This window comes from Balaenoptera borealis, assembly GCF_965194805.1.
Source record: "Balaenoptera borealis genome assembly, chromosome: 7".
Taxonomy (NCBI): Eukaryota; Metazoa; Chordata; class Mammalia; order Artiodactyla; family Balaenopteridae; genus Balaenoptera; species Balaenoptera borealis.
In genome coordinates, this window is record NC_138864.1 from 107,156,188 (window position 1) to 107,177,265 (window position 21,078).

Below are 21,078 nucleotides of genomic sequence, written 5' to 3' on the forward strand. Positions count from 1 at the left end.
AGTAGTTACTTCTTGAGGTGGATGGAAACTAGATAGAAACTTGATCAAGGTGGAAAGAGACTTTTCATTGTATGCCTTTATATACATTTTAATGTTTGAACCACAAGTAATATATCCAAAAACTTAAATCAAATTTAAAACTTAAGTGCCTGATACTTCCCTGCAAAGATACAAACCAAAGTTGAATTCCACATTTCATATACAAGTACATTTAAACTAAGAAATGTATGCTCCTACTGTTGGTGGAGTCTAAAAATTATTTGTATATCAAATGGTTTTTAGGTAAACAAGTCTCTAATAAAGCATGTAATCTTTGTTGAAATAATTTTGAAAGATCATACTCAAAGCTCAGTGCCTTAAACAGTTGGTACAAAGTGCTCCAGTGGGGAATCATTTTGACATTTGCTCTGTTGGACCTCATCACCCCTTCATCTATAATGGTCTATAGAACTGAAAAAAAAAATTCAGTGGTTGACAGTTTATGTTGCAGTTTTGAATGTTTGTTTTTTAAAAATAGATAACTTTGAAATTAAAGCAAATAAAATAATAGTAATGATTTTACTATTTACATATGTTTATAATGAATGCCCCAACCCATCCCTTTTTCCCTCCTAAAGTTTTTTTTTTTTTATGAATTAAAAAGAACCTGTGAAGTCTAAAGGCACAGAATAGAGAACCCAAAACTAGAAACAGACTCACACATAAACCATCACTTGTGTGATGAGGCGGCAAGGCAGAACACAGCAGAAAAGGGCAGTCAATAAACGATGCTGGGTCCAGTGGATATCCTTATGTTTAAAAAAAAGCAGCAGCTTGACCTTTACTTCATACCATTACACAAACATATATTCCATGTATGTGGTAGAGCTAAATGTGAAAATTAAAATAATATAGTTTCGAGAAGATAATATAGGAAACTCTCTTCATTACCTTAAGGTAGGCAAAGATCTTTTAAACAGGAGACACAAAGCACTAACCATTAAGAAAAAGATTGATTTTGCTTACCAAAATTCACGATGAAGGAGTGAATGACAATCACAGAGTAGGAGAAGATATTTGCACTCCATATAACCCACAAAAACTCACATGGCCTCAGAGGTGATCTCAAATGAACTTCTCTTCCTGTCTCCTTTATTTTTGTTAATGGAGCTACTGTCACCAGCCCCATACTTCAGCATCATCTTTGGGCTTTAGGGTTGTTTTTGTTTAGCAGTTTTAAGCAATTGTTTTCATTAGGTAATACAACCAAATGGTTCAAGATTCAAAAGGTTTGATGGTGAACTGAGAAGATGTTCTCCCCCTACTGACCCCAGCCACCCATTTCCCCTCTCAGTGGCCACTAATGCCATAAGTTTTGTGTGGATTCCTTTAGGGATATATACATATATTTTGCATATGTAAGCAAATATGTTTATTTAGATATTTTTCTCCTTTAAAAATAAAACTGGTAGAATATCATATATATAGTTCTACCCCTTTCATTTTTCATATACATGTCTTGGACACCGTTTCATCAAATGCTTTTTCATCCTTTGTTAGCTGCATAGAGTTCAACAGCATTTCTGATTTCTCTCTTCCCTTGTCTCCAACATCCAATCAACTGCCAAGTTATATTAATTGTATATTATTTTTCCTACAGTCTGTGCATTCCCAGTGCCAATTCATTTAGACTTTCACCTTTCTGTCTGGATTAACACAATAGCCTCCACTGTTTGCCCCAACCTTAGCCCTTCCTTCAGTTCATGCTATTCTGTTCACTTAATATTCTTAAGCACCACTCTATGTCATTTCCCAGATTCACAGTCATCACTATTTTCTTGGTGCCTGCAGAATTTGTCTCTATGATGCCTCCGTTTTTCTTGCTATCCCCTCTTCCTTCATGCTCTGAACACTTAAGTCATACTTAAGAGTCTGATTATCCTAGAGCAGACTTTGTGAGTTCTCATGAGAGTATTTTCTATTATGTTACTTTATCTTGAGGTACATGACCTTGATACTAAGTCCAAATCCTCGCTGCTTCTAGGTTTAGTTAACTAACTTTTCTATGGAGTTCTCCTGACCCTCACTATAAGCCAGGGCCAGGAGTGGGGTGAGCCTAGCAAGGCACCTAAGGTGCAGAATTTAAGGAGGCACTCACTCTTGAGGTTCTACAAGTGCCACACCCTTCTAAACCCCCAAAGAGCTTGCTTCGTACATCTCTAGCGGGCTTTCTCTTCCTACCTGTATCATAGTTATTGATAACGGGGTTTACCTTCTCCCCAGTGCTCAAATTTCCTTGAGTATAGAACCAAGCCTGATCCATGTTGGATCCCTGGTGCCTTGCCCAGAGTCTCATAAACAGCAGATGTATATTCATTAGAACTCTAGGTTGGGAGTGTCTGCCCATTAGAAACTCTACTCAAAGTGCTTTAAGCAAAAAAAGGTAATTTGTTAGGAGAATACTCAGGAACCTATGGAACCCCAGGACGGGGATCCGGTGGGTCCCAGGAAGAGAACCAGAGACTAGAGCACTGTGGGGACCCTGAGAAATTCTATGTGATGTTGGCGTCTCTGTGTGTGTCTGCCTCATTCTTCTCTCACTACTGTCTGTTTCCCAGTTCATTGGTGGAAAATGGCTTCTGTCTCCAGCTCCCAAAGTTAAGTAAGTTGTTGGTCAAGGAGAGAGAGAAAGAGAGAAAGAGAGAGAGAGATCACAATTTCAATTTCAATATCTCCATGAAAGGATCTGATTAGTCCAGTTTTAGTCAGGTACCTGCTTCTGGACTAATCACCTGTGGCCAGAAGGCACAATAGGAATACCGCAGCCTTGAGGACCTCAGTGGTGTTCATGGACTTTTTATCTGTAACTCCATCGTTAATGTGACCCAGCTCCAGCACGCTTCCAGTCTCTGTCTCTTAGCCAAACATTCTAAATTTCTAAACTTGGTACAGAGTGGGTCAGATGATTTTATGTCTGCACCCATCACCAATAGGGATGGGGGGAGGTGTTTCTGAAGTACAGGTGTGACTTCTGGGGCCCATTCTGTAAATGGGGGCAGTTTCCAGAGAAGGCGAAGTCTGTTGAGCTAGTCCCTCCCAAAGTCACACTCAAAGGTGACGGTTACAAGGTATTTGTCGAATAAATAAATGAAATGAGTGAATAATCCCGTTAAAAAGAGCAACTGTCCAAAGCTACTAGGTAAGTCTTAGGGAGTTATTGGATAACTCACTCACTCGTCACTCTCAAAATCTAATCAGTCTCCAAGCCCTGATTAAGCGTTCTTCCCAGGGTCTCTCAAATCCTTCCCTCCCCTCTGTCCCACGGCACCTCCATCATGACACCTCCACGCACGGGCGTTTGCACTCAACGTGTGATTGCTCTGCCTCAGCCTCCCCGCCTCCATTCCATGCTGCTGACAGAGAGTGATCTTCCCACAACACACAGCTTCCCTGTTGCCACCCGTCATTCAATCTGTCTGAAACCAAACACACCCTCTTTCCATCGAAATAGGTTGTCCCTTTAGATGACTGTCAATGACACCACCCTCTTTTCATCATTTAATTCTTCAAACCTTGGAATTACCTCTGACCTTTGCCCTCCTAGTCCTTCAGTATCTCATCAATTATCAAGCAGTGTCGAATTTTCCTTGATTTCCCTCATTGGTCTTTTTCTTTTCATTTATTTTAGCCATCTCCAGCTTAATTCTGGCCTGTTCAGCTTATCTTTCAGGGACTGATATTAGGATAGGAAGGAGAAGATATTTGGTTGGGGATCTGGGAATGCCTAAATCCTGCCTTGGCCAGCCATCTTCCCTTCCTGTGAGGTGCCGGGGGGGGGGGGGGGGGACTTAACATGTACAGGGAACAATGACACAACCAGGCAAAAGAGAACTTTATTATTAGCTGGGTATTTGGCCTCAAACCACAATGCAGAAGTCAGGAAAGATAGGCTGGACTCTGGTCATCTCTGTCTGCCTATTCTCCCCCATCAATACACAAATATGAGTCTTAGACTCTTACTGCCTAGTGGGACAAAAAACCACTCTCAACAGGGAAAGTGAAGCGAAAGACAAATCGGCAGTCTCTTTGCCCGAAGGCTGGGGCGGTCCCAAGCCTTCAGAGGTGGGCAGTAGCCCCAGGGCCTGGTAAGCTCGTGGAAGAGGAAAAGAGAGGATGCTGGCTGGGGTGCCTCCAGCAGGGCAAGGGCAGCCATGGTTACCACTCAGGATATGTTGAAGACGGGAGAAAGACTGCATCCACTCGTGCTGAACCTTTTACCCTTTAAAGGCTCTATCCCTAGAAAATGTAACTTGTCCATATTCTCCAATTTTAGCAAGCTTTTCTTCCTTCATGGGGGTGGGGTGGAGTGGGGTGAAATTTCTTGCTTATCACCCTGACTTCACGCTAAAGAGGGTGAAGAAGGGAAGAGTCTTGAGTGCCCTCTAGGGACCAGTGGCTCAACTCATATTTGGATTCTAGTGAATCTACACTATTCTGATCTTGTTAGTGCCTTGCTCAAAATTGTCATAAGCTATCTGTTGCCTACTTAGTTAAGAACCAGTTCCTAAGGAGGCCATTAGGACCCTCTACAGTCTCAGCCTACCTTTTTTTTTTTTTTGTCATTAGAATGATCTTAGGATTATGGCATGCAGAGCAAGAATAGGAAAATAATGCAAATATAATCATCCAATAAAGAGGTCAGTTGGATCTAATCAAGAAGGGAGGGAACCTGGGTGGCTACCAGATTTTTTCCAGACCTTATAACCTAATCAATAGGTCCAGAAAGAACTAGGTAAAGCATCATGGGAATCTAATCTGTACAGGAGGGTCTGGGAGAACCCTGTTGACATAGCATCACACAGAGGGGACTTGGCGTGTTCACAGTGGTGGTAGAAGAATCTGACACATCTTGGCCAAAAAGCAACCTCAGGCTGCTGAGACACGACTCCCCATTCTCCTGCAAAGGTAAGCCCGGGAGGCTTGACGCAGTACCCTCAATGTGTTCGGGATGGTAAATGTAATTTAATCCTAAAACAGTTCAGAATTAAATACAAGAAAGATGAAATACACCAAATCCATAGTATTCATTTTTGTGTTAACTTTAGTAGTATTCTGTGTAATTTGGCATTTTCAATGTTTGTAAGATTTAGATAATGTATTAATTAGAGAACCTGACAAATTAGCTTGTGATTCCAATGTAAGATATATAACTGAATAATTGATATTGGACTCATGTTAGAGATTTTTACTAGTGTGCAAATAATATTGAAAGAGAATCTGACGTCCTTTATAAGTTTAATATATTAGATTTATAAGAGTATTCGATTAATAGCTCTTTGCTAGATATCTGACTCAGAGCAAGTAACTTGAACTTTTTGCCTTGGTTTTCTCACCTGTAAAATAAGTATGATAATAGTACCTGTTTCATAAGGTTGTTCCGCGGGAATGAATGAATTCATACAAGAGCTTGCAATACTGTTTGACTTTTAATGAATGCTCAATAAGTTATTGTTATTGTTTTTTTTTTTTTTAATTATTAGCACCTTTAATTATTTATTTATTTATTTATTTATTTGGCTGTGTTGGGTCTTTGTTTTTGTGTGAGGGCTTCCTCTAGTTGCGGCAAGTGGGGACCACTCTTCATCGCGGTGCGCGGGCCTCTCACTATCGCGGCCTCTCTTGTTGCAGAGCACAGGCTCCAGACGCGCAGGCTCAGTAATTGTGGCTCACGGGCCCAGTTGCTCCGTGGCATGTGGGATCTTCCCAGACCGGGGCTCGAACCCGTGTCCCCTGCATTGGCAGGCAGATTCTCAACCACTGCGCCACCAGGGAAGCCCCTATTGTTATTGTTATTAAGTATATGAGGAGGTTTTGTTTGTTAGATCCGGCATTTAATTACCATATTTAAAAGGCAAAGTGAATATATTATGTATATAAATGCTGATTAAAATGTTTAGGGAAATTTATTGACAATGTTGTAAGTGAAGCAGTTATTTAAGGGACCTTAGTGTATTCCAATTGAGTTGAAGGAGCATTAATCAGCCTCTTCGCAAGAAAGACAAGGTCCATGTTTCCCACTGTAACCCTAGCACCAAGGCATTTGGTACCTAATAGGTGCTCAATAAATATGTGTTGAATTGAACTGAGAAGTCATGTAAAAAAAAAGATTCTAAGATATTATAACCCATAGACACTGTGACTTGAGACAGGGACCACAGGAGGAGGAGGAGCTTTGAGGGAAGATACAGGGGGCAGGCTGTAACCTACTGAAATTACGGCGTGTGTATGACATGAGCTCCTGATCACAGTTTGAAGTCTCATGTGTAGGGCAGACCCACAGGAAACAGTTTGGAACAGGAGATATATATTACGGGGGATCATCAGCAGAGCTTGGGTTCAGTGAGAGGAGGGCCCTTTGAAAATGATTGTTAAAACTCCCTAGATATATAAATAGATGAGATTAATGAATTAAGCTTAAAGGTGTAAAGAAAGATTGGTTTTAAAAGTTGTTACCTTAATATAGTAAATATTAATTTAAAAAAAACAAGTAACAATAAATAGTCTTTTCTGTCCCCTCTCTCACAAATCACCCTTAGGTATAAAAGAACTCATCGTGGGCTTCCCTGGTGGCGCAGTGGTTGAGAATCTGCCTGCCAATGCAGGGGACACGGGTTCGAGCCCCGGTCTGGGAAGATCCCACGTGCCACGGAGCAACTGGGCCCGTGAGCCGCAATTACTGAGCCTGCGCGTCTGGAGCCTGTGCTCCGCAACAGGAGAGGCCGCGATGGTGAGAGGCCCGCGCACCGCGATGAAGAGTGGTCCCCACTTGCCGCAACTAGAGAAAGCCCTCGCACAGAAACGAAGACTCAACACGGTCATAAATAAATAAATAAATAAAAGAACGTGAATTTCTTTAAAAAAAAAAAAAAGAACTCATCGTGACATTTCTAACCTTGTTACACACTGCTCCCTTACACAAATCCCTTGTCTTGGCATCCCTTGAATGCTCTTCCCAACTTTTTTGGGGAGTCCCCAGGGATAGAAACATGTGTTCAGGAACACTCATTCATCATCGTCATCGTCACCATCACAGCAGCCACCACCTATCACACCTGTATTTTGTACCAAGCAATTTACATGATTAATGGTAATTGGGAAGAGCTAATCATACCCAGCACTTACTATGTGCTTCCTGAGTGCCAGGTACTGTCCTGAGTCCTTTGTGAATATTATCTCCTTATTTCCACGTCATGGGTGAAGAAAAGGAAGCTTAAAATGTTAAACCACTTGCCAAAGTCTCACAGGTAGGAAGTGGTACGGCCGGGCTTTAAACCAAGAATTTGACCCCAGCACCCATGCTATGATGCAACATGCCTCCCCAGTAGTGGTCTGTGGCCTCTGAATGCATGGGCTCTGGCCACTTGGGCTAGCACTCTCTGGAAATGCAGACCCTGCTTGGGCCAGTCCTTGACGTTCCCAAAGAGGCAAAACTCCCTTGAAGTTGCTCCCACAGTGTCAGGTTCCCATCCATCCTTATTGGGCTGGGGCTGTGCACATTCCTAAGCAGAGATGGGGAAGCTGCTGCTGCTCTTGGAACTCCACGCAGTTTATCAGTGGGTCCTGAAGAGTCCCCAGTTGCCCCAGCTCATCTCTCTTTGTTTCTATCTCCCCCTAGGAGTTCTCACATAACTTCAGTTCTGATTACCTGAGTGCTTACTATCTGTATCACCACTCACTTGGTACTTAGCACACAGTATAACTTTTTATAGGTAACCAGTCAATCAAATGACCATTCCAACTGTGTTGGAATCTAGTTCTTCTTTAATCTCTTACGGTAGATTTGTCTGCATTTTTTCTGAGACTGATTCTAGAATCTCAGGTCATTTTGAGTCTTTTGAATAGAGCAACTGGGGTTCCCAGGCTCACTTGTCTAGGGAAGTACAGTGGTCCTCTGTATCCACAGGTCCCTCATCTTCAGACTCAACCAACGGTAGATCGAAAATATGTGGAGAAAAAGTACAAAAAATTCCCAAAAGCAAAACTTGAATTTGCCATGCACTGGCAACTATTTACATAGTATTTACATTGTATTTACAACTATTTACATAGCATTTATATTGTATTAGGTATTACAAGTAATCTAGAGATGATTTAAAGTATACAGGAGAATGGGAAGATGTGGGTGGGTTCTATGTAAATACTACGTGGGCCATCTTATATAAGGGACTTGAGTATCTTGGGATTTTGGTATCTGTGGGGGGCCTAGAACTATACCTCCTCAGATGCTGAGGGCCATAAGCCGATGTCGTTTGTATTTCTTTTTTTAAATTTATTTATTTTTGTAATTTGTATTTCTTTTTCTTTTTTTTAGATAGTAGTCATCTTTTCTTTTTAAAATTTATTTATTTATTTATTTACTTTTGGCTGTGTTGGGTCTTCGTTTCTGTGCGAGGGCTTTCTCTAGTTGCGGCAAGCGGGGGCCACTCTTCATCACGGTGCGCGGGCCTCTCACTATCGTGGCCTCTCTTTTTGCGGAGCACAGGCTCCAGACGCGCAGGCTCAGTAGTTGTGGCTCACGGGCCCAGTTGCTCTGTGGCATGTGGGATCTTCCCAGACCAGGGCTCGAACCCGTGTGCCCTGCATTGGCAGGCGGACTCTCAACCACTGCACCACCAGGGAAGCCCTGTAATTTGTATTTCTGAGGAGGGTAGACACAGAGGTCTTCCATCATATGTGTATTGAAGATCTACTGGGACTTCCCTGGCAGTCCAGTGGGTAGGACTCTGTTCCCAATGCAGGGGGCACAGGTTCGATCCCTGGTTGGGGATCTAAGATCCTGCATGCCGCACGGCACGGCCTAAAAAAAATTTTTAAATGATAATAATAAAGAAAAAATTTTAAAAAGATCTACTATGAGACTGGCATTGCACAAGATGCTGGTATATGGTCATGAACAAAACAAAATCCCTGCCCTCCTGCAGCTTCTGGATTGTGGAGGATACATGGTTGGAGAAGTACTGTGTAGAAAGAATAATGCAGTGCTTTCAAACTTTTTTGCAACTGAAATCCAAGAAGAAATGCATTTTATAGCATGATCTAGCACAAACACACACACCTATGCACATACATTTATATATCTGAAATGAGTTTCATAGAACAAGAGTCTTACTAAGTTTGATGTTCTCTGATATTTTCTATTTCTTTCATGAAATGTTGGTCATGGCTCACTAAGTTAATTTTGTGCTTCATCAGTGGGTATCAACCTGCAATCTGAAAAAATATGGTAATGGTTAAGAGCACAACTCTGAGGTCAGGCTGATGGCTTTCAGACCTGGCTCCACCTTTTACTGTCTGGGTTTGAGCAAGCAATCTCTACATACCGTTGTTTCTCCATCAGCAAAATGAGATAATAATAATAGTAGTACCTACCTCATGGACTCCACTTGAGAATTAAATAAGAAAGGAGATAATGTGTGTAAAGGACTTAAAATAGGGCCTGACACAATGTGAGGGCTCAATAAACATAGGTGGTAAATACTGGGTGTGATGATGGAAGGGAGAAATGAGGGAACGTTTTCTGGAGGAGACCTTAAGGAGTAGTAGGAATTATTCAGGGGCAGGTTTAAGCAGATGAATAGAAGGAGAAGACAGAGAAGTTTTGTGCAGAGAGAGCAGCCCTTGCAAAAGTTGTGAGGTGGGAGAACTTCCTGTCTTGAATGACCTGAGAGCTTCTCAGTTTGGTTGCAGCCTGAGGGAGAAGTCTGTGACAGGTGAGGTTAGAGATGCAGCAGGTGCTGAGATCACGAAGGGCCCTGCAGGCACCTCAAAGAATTGTAGACTTTAACTTATGTGTAATGGGACCTTATTAAGCCTGTTAAGCAGAAAAGTGACATGATTTACTTTTTTGAAAGGCCATTCAAGCCGGAGGGTGGAGAATGGATTGGAGACCGCAATTCCTGTGGCAGGGAGACCATGAAGGGTCTATTGCAGTATCTTGCTGAGAGATGAGAGTCACCTGGACCAAGGTAAAAATGACAGGGAACGACTGTTTTAAAAGATCTAACTGATAATGGCACTTCAGGGAGAAAGGAGTAATGGATCATTCCTAGGTTTCTGGCTTGAACACCTGGGTGGCAGGCGGTGACACTCTCTTAGAAACGCTGCACAAAAGAGACATTCCGTGTTTAATTATGTTGAATTTTGAGGTAAATGGAATCTTCTTGAAAATTAAAGTATCCTGGTTTTGTCAAATTGTTTTTTGACACTCTGGGATATTTAGTAATTCCCTAAAGCAACGGTTCTTAAACTATGGTACGTATGACAATCCCCAGGAGAATGTGTATTTGGGGGTGGGGTGGGGCGGGGGGGGGTGTTAGAAATGCGGGTTCCTGGGCTAAGAAGCCAAGATCCTGGAGAGACCATTTGGACCCCAGGATTTAAATAATCAGTCTGAATGACTCTGATGCAGGTACTCTCCAGATCACAATTTAAAAAACAAAGAACAACAAAAACTACCTCTCCTGTGTCTCTAACAGTAGTTTTTCTAGTCTCCACCCCTCCCTACTTCTCAGGCACTTGCTTGGGGGGTCCCTATTGCTTCTGACTCCCTCCACTCATCGCTCATGAGAGTGAGGACTTCCTTTTTCTAACAGGTACATCTCCAGCGCGCCCAGAAAAATACTTGGCACCGAATGGGCCCTCTGGAAATGTCTGCCAAACGAATGAATGAGCGAAAACATTTATATATTGCTTTGTACAAAAACTTAAGCTTTTAAATACTTGGGCAGGGTTTGAAATAGGGAAGCAAAGGTCATTTCAAAGAAAGGGTGACGGAGCGACTGGCAAGGCAGCGTGGAGGAAAAGGTGGGAAAGCCCCTCTCCGATTATCAGGCACGCTCAGGAGGTCCTATTTCCCGGGGTTGGGGGGCGAGAAATGTGATTATTTACAGATTAGCAACCATCTTGGGTCGTCTGCGTTACTTCCCCGGGACGTGCACATTTCCCTAATCCAGTTGCTTTCGTGATTCCGGCTCCATCCAAACCTCTACAGGGAAATGTGAACGCGGGGAGACCTCGGGGGACGGCGGGGGACCGAGCCCAAACACCCTCCGGGACGCCCCGCCGAGGCAGTGCCGACCTCCCCATCATGGCGGCGGCCGGGCGGGGAAGCCGAGCCCGTGCGTAGCGTGCGTGCCTCCTCTCCCTCCTCTCCCTCCCCTCCCCCTTCTCGGCGGCGGCGGCGGCGGCGGCGGCTTAGGCGGCAGCGCTCGCCATTGCCGCTGGTGGCAGGAGGCTGCGAGGAGCCGGCGCGGTCGCAGTCTCCACGGCGCAGGCCCACGGTAGCGCAGCCGCTCTGAGGTGAGTGCCCTACCGCGCAATCTCCAGCTATTTCAGCCCCGGCGCAGCCGCAACACGCCGCCCGCCCGCCGGCCGGCCGGCCCGCCCCGCAGCCGGCACCCTGCCGCCCCCGGCTCCAGGCCTGGGCCCCCGCCGGATTCGGCCCGCCTCGGGCGGGGGGCCCCGGCCCGGCCCAGTCAAACCGCCACCCCGAGGATGCGCAGGCCTCACTAGGCCCCAGGCGCCCTGGCGGGCTCGGGAGGGAGGCGCTGCCCTCCCGAGAGCCCCAGGGTTCCGGCCTCCCCCGCCGCCTGAGGCTCTCGGGGCTGCGGCCTTCTCTCCGCCGTGGAACCCGGGGCCCGGGCCCGGCCTTCCCGCGGCTTCGGGAGCAGGAGGCCCGGGAGAGCGCGCCGGCCTGGGAGCGGGAGGTGGGCGGGCTGCGCGGGACGGGAGCCGCGGCTCCCAGCTCGCCTCCTTGGCTTTTCCCGGGTCTGGTCCGCGGGCGGCGCGGCGCGGCGGGTTGGGCCGGGGCGCGGGAGCTGCTGTCTCCTGCGGGAGAGGAGGCTGGCTCTTCGGGCAACCTCCGAAGCTTCCCTCCCGCCGGGGTGGCGTGGGCTTGTTACCCAGGTAGACTGGGGGACGCTGGAATATGGCGCGTTGCCCACCTTCTTGCAAGTTAGGAGGCGGCAGCGGCGGCAGTTCGAGGAGGAGGGCGCAAAGTCCTTTTGTACGCAGAAATAAGGAGCGACATTGTGTTTTCTTCCCTAGCAGAGATGCTGCCCGTGGAGGGGGCTCGTTTCTTCCTGTGCTTGGGGTGTTGGTCCCCTGGGTGAGGGACAGGGGGAGTGGCGCGACCCCGGGAAGGGACCGAACCTTTGCCACTGGAACGACAGGGGCTCTGGATGGCCTTGTGCATGGGTATTAGCCCACATCCCCAGCCTTTCGGGGAACTCAGGGGTTTGCCCTTTGCATGTTATCCACTTAACTGGGCGGTGATGTCCACCACCTCTCTCACCTGTTGTGTCTTTGCTGTACGTCCTAAACTTTCGACAGTCTAGTTGACTGTGCCCATCAGAACTTGAAGTTGTTTAAAAATCTTAATATTTTTAGGGCTTCAAATGATATCCAGCCAGTTGGAGGAGCTGTTGCCTGGTATCCATTCCTTCTTAAACATTAGATTAGCATATATTAATTGCTTACTTTACAGCTGGTGTCACTTGTGCTTAATTCTTTCTGTGGTCAGAGCAAAATTCACATTTTCTTAAGTGTGTAGAGACAATATATTGGAAACTCTTAAGGTGAAAGGTAGTGTGAGTGAGACTGTCAGCTCTGCGGGAGAATGGGTCTGCACATCTCACACCTTTTGTCGAAGGGCATCATCTGCTGTCACAGCTCACAGTGATCCTTTGCCCATTTTACCTTCGCCCAGCCTTTAAAAAAATTCCTTTTCCTTTGGTCTTGAACAGTAAGTTATTGAGTTGTTCCTCACTCAGGGGAGGGGGGACTTTGGAGATGCTGGGGTTTTTTCCTTCCCTTAATTCAGTAGTGGCCTGACTCTCTAGAATTGTGTTTGAAAGTTCTTGATGTGTTATTTCATAGGTAGTGAAAATGTGACTAGCTCCATCTGTGCATCCAAGTGTAATTTCCTTATTTTATGAGTGCAAAAGCAAACATACAATTATCAAATGTAAATGTAATGTAGTATACTTATTCTTAACTTGGGTCCAGAATTGTGTGCAGAATTTTTTGTGGGACTTTTTTTTTTTTTTTTTCTCTTTAAAGCTGGGTTCTTTGTGGGACCTTTTTTTTTTTTGACAGGAGTTAGATGTGGCTTTCAACAAGGTCCATCAGAATAAGAATTACTGTTTACTATCTTTTGGTTCATCTTTATTTGAAGTCCTTTGATTTCATCTTCCTGCCTTCCTCTTCCCCCCCACCCCCCCATCTCAAACTCAGTATACATGAAGAAAATTACTTTTTGCTTGGGAGTCTTGGTATATTCTCATTTAGGGGGGGAAAAAAAAAGGTTTCTTATCCCCAAGACAGGAGTTTTCTTACCAGGTTTTAAGGAAATTCAGCAGATTTAGGGAAGTAACTATAGGAGTAGGAGATAATGAGGGCTCTTGTCCAGATACAGAGGGAATTAAAGGAGAAAAGATTTCAGGTTTCCCCCCCAATTCATGTATACTCCAGTGGAACCCAAAATTGTACGGTTTTTTGGTTTTATTAAGTCACAATTATGTATCCATCTCTAATTTTTTAGGGAGCTAGAGACCAACTTCCCATGATTTAAATATCTGAGTTTGCATTGCCTGTACATCATAGGTTCAAGCAGACTTACTTCAAGAAGTATTTTATGTGAAATGATAGAAAATGGGTGACTTTTAAGGGAAATTTAAGCTCCTTGTAGTCTGGGGTTAAATTTTTTATACCTCTTTCTGTATATGTAATAAGGCATTCAGTAAATGTTTGTTGGGGAATAATAATAGTATTATTGAAATTAAAATTTTTTTCACAAGTTTTTGAAAAGGTATGCTGATTTTTTGGTTTCTGGAAGTTCTGTAAACTGTCAGCGTTTAGAAGCACACCCTCCAGTCTCTGGAGAACAGGAAGTTATTGCATAGGTTCAGCTTCTGTCAGATATCTTTAGGCAAGCCCAGTCCTTCATGCTGCAGTGGGCTTGTTCATCTACTCAGTGCCACTCTGAAAAGTTGGAGGGTAAAGGCTCTGTGGGTTGTTGAGTCTCAGAAGTGTCTGCTCTAACCTCAAAAGTTTTGGCATACTCTCTCTGGGGCTGTAATTAATCCAGGGAATTCGATATTTGAATTTAGACGTTTATGTATATCTATGTGTGATGCTTAATAATACATATATAAATAGTATTTGGAAAATCAGTCTTACAGGTAAATACCAATCTTTGGTTTTGTAAAAAACATTTCAGAAAATGTTTTATACTGAAGGAAATTTTCTCTCTGTTCTTTCATGTTTTCCTTGAGAGCTAAAGCTAGTGTTTTCAGCCTGAGCTTACCCAAATATAATTTTCCATGAATGCTTAGTAAAACAGCAATGAAAAAGAAACCCACTTGTTAAGTTTATTTTAGAAACATTTTATTTAGACCAAGTCCAATCAGTATTTTTTTAGGCTCTGGATACATGTTAAATTTTGAGCATTATGTATCATATAGTTCCTTCCTTATTAACTAGGGAGTGGATTATCCACTTTCTTGGCTTTTCAGCTAGTGCTTTTATCCATCAATATTTTACTAAGGAGAACAGGCTGGAAGAGAAAGTAAAGGAGGTGAAACAAATCAATTTCAGGTGTTTCCAGAAGATTATAACCACATTGAGCTATTGGAAACTTTTAATCCTGGAGCAACAAGAATGCTTTGTCTGAAGTTATTTTGATGTAATGTGGACAAAACTTAGAAAATGAACAGAATTTTTGATTGCTCAAGGAAAATAAGTGGATTATATATACCTTGGAATATATATATTTTTTCTGCAGTGCATTTCATAATTAGGCTAAAATGTTTTCAACCCCACTCAGTGCAGTTTAGTAACTGAAGCTTCAAAAAGATTTCATCACGTGGTCTTTAGTCCTAAAATGTGAACATTTATATGAACTGAAGAAAAATCAGAAATAAAACTTCATAGAGATATTCTAGTATATTTTTAAAAGGAACCCCCCCACCAAAACAAAAACAACCAAACCAAAACTAGGGGGTGGTTAAGGCAGGCCTACCACATTTGTGATCCTTGAGGTCAATCTGTATCGTATCATCAGCAGCAGTCACTTAGAAAATAAACTGACCATAGGAATCTTCTCCAGAATTCCAGACTTGGTAGCCTTCGTTATCAGACTGCTCCCGAGCCATCAGATAATTTCTGAGGAAGCCATGTCTAGTAAGGGAGGGGGGTGTGTGTGTGTGTGTGTGTGTGTGTGTGTGTGTGTGTGTGTGTGTGTGTGTGTGTGTGTGTGTGTGTGTGTGTGTGTGTGTGTGTGTGTGTGTGTGTGTGTGTGTGTGTGTGTGTGTGTGTGTGTGTGTGTGTGTGTGTGTGTTGGGGGAGAGTTGGTGGGGAGGAGAGGGGGAAAGGGTAGATGATACCGGTAAAAGAATCTAGTTTTACAGATTGGGATAATTGCTGGAATTTTGGAGGTGTAGTATTTTTAAAGGAAGCTAAAAGAGCTACTTTTGTTTGGGTCATCAGTTTGGTGGTATACAGTGTCTACTATTTGTAGTGTATTGTTTAGTATATAAGCACAGTATTTAGATTAGTTCATGTATGCTGATTTCTGTGGTTACAAATGTGAAAAGTTTGGCTGACAGTTTAAGTGGACATTTTCTTCAGAACTCTTAAATGGTGCCTGTTGGATAAACTATGCCAAGCCTTTCTCAGAATCATGAAGAATGAACTTTGTATGCATAAATGTTTAGACCATTTTAAAAAAAGAGCTTATATTTTACTGTTGGTAGTTGTAAAGTCTTTACTTTTTAGAACTTGGAGAGTCTGTTTTGTTGCTGCCACTGAATGCTAATGTGGTTAGGGTGGCAGCTAAACCTGCAAAGAACAAGAGGAAGTGAGGAAATGTTCCCATGAAACATTGCTTAAAACTAAGCAGTGGACTAGAAATGGGGAGCTAGAGACTAGAGGACTTAATTAGTTTTATGTTCAAAAGAGGATGACGCGTACCCTCCACTGAGAAGTAAGCTTAAGTGTGTCCTCACTCGAGTTTTGCCATTTATTCCCCAGACATTGATTAAAGATAAACTATATTCCAGTCATGTTCTAGGTGCAAGAGTAACAAATAAACCATGGGCTTTGTCTATAGCGGAGAAAGATAAGAGTGCAACTAACTGTAATACAGTTTGTTGAGAGCTAAAATGAAGAGTGGTGTGGGATTATAGAAGGAGGGAGGGAATTCTGGGGGAAGGGGTAAGTGATACAGGAAGAGTAAGTGAGGTTAGGGAAGACTTTTCATGTAGTGGATGCTTAAGTAGGACTTTGAAGGATGAGTAGCTGTTTTACTGATGAAAAAGAAGAGGCTAGATGAAGGGAACGATAGTCTGATTTGAGAAAGAGCAAGCAGATTTTGCTGTACTTGGGGAGTAGTGGAAAATGAAGCTGATGAGGTTGTGGCCTGATTGGGAAGAGCATGGGGGAGTTAAAGATTATAGTTGGTGGATGATGATGATGATGCCTTTAATAAGGTAGGGAATGTATAGGGAGAACAGAATTTGAGGCGGAAGGTAATAGGGTATGATGCTAGGTGTGGGAATCAAGATATGTCAAATAGGTTAGGTACCTGAAGACTTGGACTGGAGCTCAAGGGGAAAAGGGGATCTGTTAGATTTGTATTCATTGGCATAATGTCATATAGAAACTGCAAAAGAGTATAATATCAAGAGTGAGAAAACAACTAAGGCAACCTTGGGTAGCATCTATATCTGAAGGTCAAGTGGAAGAAGAGAGGCCTGTGAAAGAAGTTGAAAAACAATGGCTGAAGAGATAAGATAAATGGTATAGGGTTGAAGAAGCTGAGGATAGGGATTAATGGAATTTTAACAGAGGATTTAGCAATGTGAAATACTACAGAGCTCACTGGGATAAAACTGGATTTGGCAATTAAGAAATAAAATAAATTTTCTGAATGTGTTCATGTGTGTGTGTGTGTATGTATTGTTTTGCCATGAATCATGATAATTAAACACAATAGATTTTGGGAATCTTATTGAATATAGGGGTAGGGCCTTAAAACACAATTTAATAGATGACCCGTGCTTAGAAATAGGTCCTGTTACTCTCCTTCTCTCATGGGAATTACAACATAAAAACTTTGGGAGATGACTTAAATTTTAACAATTAGAGTTTATGTATTTGAGTATATATAGTATCGTATATTTGAGTTTATAATCTTTAAAGTTTATAATCTCTTTTGAAGGATTTTGAAGTTTTATGGTATTTATAGGTTAAGTGCAGGGTTTTTTAACCTGGGTTTTATAGTTCTGGGGTTCATGGATATATTTTGGCTGTGTGATCCTGAATCCTGAAATTGTTTGAAAAATACTGTATGGGCCTATATGATTTTTCTGGGGAGAGGGTCCTTAACTTTTATGAGATTCTCAAGGGGTTCTTGGCAGACAGAGAAGTCAGGGGCCTTTTTGGTAATGTTAATGATTAAGTCAAATGTTGGTTGTGCTAGTTGGCTGAAATCAGTTATCCTGACTGGGCTAGATCAAGCAAGGGAAAGAAACTTTGAGTAGGTGTCTGGGGTGAGGAACTTTGGGAAGATGTAAGGTACCTTTCGGAGATGGGAGTAGGAGCACCAGAAGGAAGGTGGGAGGAATGCCAAACCAAAGCTTAACCAGCTTCAGAATTTTGTCAAGTCATCTGAATTCCTTGCTTTTTTATATTCCAGAATTCACACTGTATATGACTATTCATGCACTCTATACAATAGGCTTTGTGCAGGGATCAAATTACTATTGTTTTAAAGAGAAAGGAGTTTTGAAAGAAAGCTAAATGGTTCATTAGACTGCACTCAAATTCATTTTTTTAAAATTTAATTTTTATTTTATATTGGAGTATAGTTGAATCATGTTGTGTTAGTTTCAGGTGTACAGCAAAGTCAAATTCATTTTTAAGGTGGTAGTTGTTTATATGCACTTTGGAAAACTTCTAAAAGACACATGTATCAATCCAGTGATCTGGGACAACACATTTATTCTCTCCTTGCTTAATTTTTCTGACCATGAAATGAAAATACCATTGGCCTGTCTTATCGGGTGTGTGTGAAATATGACAATTATGAAATGTTTTGAGATCTAAAATGATATAATGGTAACAGATTGCTAGTGTTCACATTTCTTTTTTCTTTTTTTTTTTTTTTAAAGAAATTCACGTTCTTTTATTTATTTATTTATTTATTTATGACTGTGTTGAGTTCTTCGTTTCTGTGCGAGGGCTTTCTCTAGTTGCGGCAAGTGGGGACCACTCTTCATCGCGGTGCACGGGCCTCTCACCATCGCGGCCTCTCTTGTTGCGGAGCACAGGCTCCAGACGCGCAGGCTCAGTAATTGTGGCACACGGGCTCAGTTGCTCCGTGGCATGTGGGATCTTCCCAGACCAGGGCTCGAACCCGTGTCCCCTGCATTGGCAGGCAGATTCTCAACCACTGCGCCACCAGGGAAGCCCAGTGTTCACATTTCTTAAGCCGTTGATAAAACCTGGATTTTTAAAATTATTTATTTATTTATTTATTTATTTATTTTTGGCTGTGTTGTGTCTTCGTTGCTTTGCATGGGCTTTCTCTAGTTGCGGTGAGCGGGGGCTACTCTTCATTGCGGTGTGCGGGCTTCTCATTGCCGTGGCTTCTCTTGTTGTGGAGCATGGGCTCTAGGAGTGCGGGCTTCAGTAGTTGTGGCTCGCGGGCTCTAGAGTGCAGGCTCAGTAGTTGTGGCGCATGGGCTTAGTTGCTCCATGGCATGTGGGATCTTCCCAGACCAGGGATTGAACCCGTGTCCCCTGCATTAGCAGGCGGATTCTTAACCACTGCGCCACCAGGGAAGTCCCAGAATCTGGAAATTTAAGCAAATTATTTAATAATGTTTCATACTAGAACTTATTTGATTCCTAAAATATTTCATATGAAGTTTTAGATAATTGGTCATTTTAACTTCCTTCTTCTAATCTTTGGATCTTTGAAATTACATTAGGAGACAGTTTTGTCAGCTAGGCCCCGGATTCTGGGCAGTGATCTCCAAATTTTATTGTCACCCTTACAAGTAAATTTTGAGCACACATTCTGAATCAAATTTATTTATAAATGGTATTCCTATTATTGTACTAATACATTTATGTGCATTATAAAATATGTAGAAGGTATACGTTTTAAAAGGATCAGATAAAAATGAATATTTTCAAATGTCTTGCTAATTGAGTTAATGATGGTTCAGTAATTTATGAGTTTGATTTGCTTGTTTTTATAAATATATTTGCTCATAATTCATTTTTTTTCTGTAATTAATGCCAGTTGGCAACTGTATAGGTTACCCTGTAAAAGTATTGGTAAATAGAAGAATTACATGAATAAACATATTGGGTAATCTTAAGAAAATTTGTGTTATGCAGCTTGCAATTGGGCTTGTGTTTGTGGATTATGTTTACATTCACTAAATCTGTCCCTAAATAGAACTGGAGTATTTTCTTTGTTCACCTTTTTTTAGTCCTTTGTCTTTCATTAAACAATTGTGAAATAAAATTTTCAGTAATAGATCTTTTATATAAAAATAATCACAAATTAAAGAATCAACCAGGGTTTGCTACACAAAAACACCATCATAGAACGAGTCTGTTGACCCCAAACTGGCTTTAGGAACTAAGTCTAAAGAAACAATTCCGGTATCACCAATTATGTGATTGAGTGTTAAAATTTTTGTGTTTCTTCCTTAATTTTTATCTTTATATTTTTTAAGTTTTTCTACATTGAAAATGTACTATTTTTGTAGTGAAAATTTTTAGAAAGGAAACAAAAAACCCCCCAAATCAATGGTTATTTTTGGTTTATAAGCATATATGTGATTTTCATTTTCTTTCCTATAGCTTTCATTATTTTTCAGATTATTTTTAATGAAAATGCATTAACTTTCATAATTATAAAAAATAAACATAAGTATGAATAATATAATTATGGCCATAGGGAGTCAACTATCAGATTTTGGGCAGGCAAGTCACTTATCCTCACTGGGCCTTTTTCCCCATTTGAAAAATGAAGAGGACAGAAATGGTAAAGTTTCTTCTAAATAAAAATTCCTTCTAAAATTAGTTCTGAGTCTTGTGTTATGACATGGTAAACAATAAATATATTTTCTTAATGTAAAAAGGTACGTATATGTGTTTATTATAGAAAAGCAAAGAGAAGAAAATTTAATTGTAAATCAATCATACATATTTAACAATATTTCAATTATATGGTTTTAGATATTTTCCTAAGTGTACATGTATGTACTTGCATGCACACACACACACTGTGCGTGGATATACTGTATATGATAATATGAAATAATACTCTGTATACTGTCTTGAACCAAAAATGTCTAAGGGTGTTTGATTTGTCTATTTTTGCCCTGAAACATTCTTAATGGGGCAGTTATAAATCGATTTTAATGAAATATAAAAGACATTAAAGTTTCTATCCAAATACAAATTAGTCCAGGAAATGCTTACTGTCTGTTTCATGCTGTGTGTGGTTTTGCTGAGGTAAGGGTAACTTGGAGTAAGGGCGGAAGGGCTTGCCTATGAAAGCTTACTTAGTGAAGAATGAGAGCTAAATCCTGGGTTAACCTCAGTTTCATTCACATATTAACTTGCTTTTTCTCCACTCTGCCCTCACACTTCATGAGCCAAGATTCCTATTTGTAGGATAGTTTCTAAAGCGAACAAGTTTGTCTCAGTATTATTAGTCTTTTATTTTACCCTGGGACCTTCTGAGTTGTTATATTCCCACTGAGTGCAAATTGATATTAGTAGCAGCAATCATATAATACAGGAGTGTTAAAAATGCTTGTTTGTTGTTTTTAAAGCATTATCTGTGGGGAGTCCAAAAGATTTTATGTACGTAAAATATAAATATATTTATAAATATAAAACGCTATGTAGTCTAGTTCATCCTCTGCCTCAATGAAGTATGTGATATATATAATTCTAGTTTTATGTAAAGAATACTGGCTCTTTCTCAAAGATTTTGTGCAGTAGATTCTCTTT

At 41.6% G+C, this 21,078-nt stretch overlaps 1 protein-coding gene across 12 annotated transcripts in view; it reads left to right on the forward strand.

Annotated features, from left to right (window-relative positions):
• The first annotated feature begins 11,014 nt into the window (after window positions 1–11,014).
• NRF1 (nuclear respiratory factor 1) overlaps window positions 11,015–21,078 on the forward strand; it is a 132,757-nt gene continuing 122,693 nt past the window's right edge. For 7 of the 12 annotated variants that reach the window (XM_082399209.1, XM_082399208.1, XM_082399214.1 and 4 more), the window contains exon 1: window positions 11,030–11,337. The gene's annotated coding sequence lies outside the window, so the exon portion shown is untranslated. Of the gene's footprint in view, window positions 11,338–21,078 lie in introns of all 12 variants that reach the window. The other 5 variants (XM_082399203.1, XM_082399204.1, XM_082399205.1 and 2 more) reach the window with 4 other exon arrangements.